Consider the following 2,173-nt stretch of genomic DNA (forward strand, 5'->3'; position numbering starts at 1 on the left):
CTATAATACACGTAGTAAGCTTGGTTTAAGAAGTAAGAGTAAGAAATTGACCAATCACAGTCGAATGTGAGAAGAATAATCGACTGTGATTGATCAATTTCTTACTCTTACTTCTTAAACCAAACTTACTTCGCATATTGTAGATGACGCCTTACGGAAAGTGTGTGCCATGGCCTTGAGATCAGCCAATTAGAATTAAGAGTTCAAAAGAATTCTCTACTGTGATTGGTTGATTCTTACGATACGTCTTATGGTTACTATTACGGAAGGTGTGTGCCATGGCCTTAAGAATTGACTAAGGCCCTGCGCACAATAGAAGGAATAAGGAATTAGAAATAAAGAATAAACGATTTTAACCAATTAGAAATCGAATACATCGGAATACACGGTTTCTGATAGGTTGAAATCGTTTATTCTTTATTCCTAATTCCTTATTCCTTCTATTGTGCGCATCCTTCATTCTATACCAAGAATTTTAATAAGGTTATTAAAACTTTATTACAGAACGGCTATTCTTTAAAATTAATTTTTTCTATCATCAAAAAAAGAGTACACCAAAAATTTGACATTTGGAAACAACGAGGTTTAAGCTATAAACTTAGAGAGAATGACAAATGAATTTAATTCACGGTCCCATATGTGACGGACATTTTATCTCACAAAATAAAAAATTTCTTAAAGAACACTAATATGATCCGCATTGCTTACAGGGGAATCAATAAATTGTACAGCTTTATAAAGATTCTTGATGGCACACTCAAATGTAATATATAAAATTAACTGTAAAGACTGCAATGAACACAGAAACCACATCAACTAGAATACCATATAGCGCTCGGTTATTACAGATCACCGATTAGAGTATTCCCATGAATTTGATTGGGACAACATACGCATTTTAGATGAAGAAAAAGTGAATAAAAGACTTATCTCGGAAACAATCTTTATCAAACAAACTAATGGATTAAATTTACAGAACGATACCGAACTATTGAACAAAGCATATAATAGCTTAATTATGTTTAGGTGACGGCCTCCACAATGTTTTTTATAATTTATATTTTTGTGTCTTTTATTGTTTGTCCCGTCAGATGAGACTCAACGCTCGATATATCAACAGTTTAAAAACATTTCGACAATATATAAATTACGAAAAAAAGTTACCTCTGTGAAACTGGCCCCTCATTTTCAAAATTTAAAAAAAAAAAACAGTTCTGGTTGTTCCTCAAAGAGAACAAGAAAATGTCGGATTTCTGAAAAAAATTTTTTTTTAATGTTTTTTAGATTTCCGGCATTCTGTTATGAGTTCTGATAGGCCCCCAAAGAATTCTAACGATTATTCTTAATAACCGATGCGCTAAAACCAATATCTAAAAAATTTTAGAGTTTTGAAGTTTTGAACTTTGGAATTATTCCGTTTTTCCCAGAAAACACAATAGAAATCTAGGGAATAATTGAATAATTCCGATTGGAATCCATTCTGATTTTGTTCGATGATAGGTACTCAGGGCTTTCCTTGATAGCAAGCTGATGTCGAAATAACGACCTTTAACATCAAAATGACAAAATGACGTAGCTTGTTACCAAGGAATTGTTATTAATTCACAATTATTGCAGCACGAAAAAGAAAACGCATATTTTGTCAAGTCATAAAGTAGAGGAATAAAACGTCCATTCAATTTTGAAAAAAATAAATATCAAAGAACTGGCGTTAGATCGCTGCTAGGCGTCATAAACGTTTATCCGTTAACTATTATAAGTGACGAATTTCGAGTTTTTTACGCTCGGTGAACTGGGGGGGTTTAGTTGGCACGTGGCTGTGAGGAAACAGTGCAAGATTGCGTCCAGCGAACTTTCGATAGAAACGTAGAAAGGGGGCACCTTGCGTCAGCTGTTCGACGTTCTTTTAGCTTGGAAAAGCTCGAGTCATCGGCTGTTCTTCTCTTCTTTTGTCTCTTGTTTGATTAAAGATACAAGGCATCCCTGTACACATAGCGTATACCATTTTCCAGAGAACACGAAATACTTTTCTGCGAATAAGACGTTATGTGCGAAAATAACTGTTACATTGCAGGTGCAACGAATTATCTATTATTCAATTATTTTTCATAATGTCGTGTGGTTTCTAATTGTAGTTTCTAATTTGTACAAAAAATGTGAACATGTCTACAAA

Source organism: Mycetomoellerius zeteki, unplaced genomic scaffold (genome assembly GCF_001594055.1).
Source record: "Mycetomoellerius zeteki isolate Tzet28-1 unplaced genomic scaffold, Tzet1.0 scaffold182, whole genome shotgun sequence".
Classification (NCBI taxonomy): domain Eukaryota; kingdom Metazoa; phylum Arthropoda; class Insecta; order Hymenoptera; family Formicidae; genus Mycetomoellerius; species Mycetomoellerius zeteki.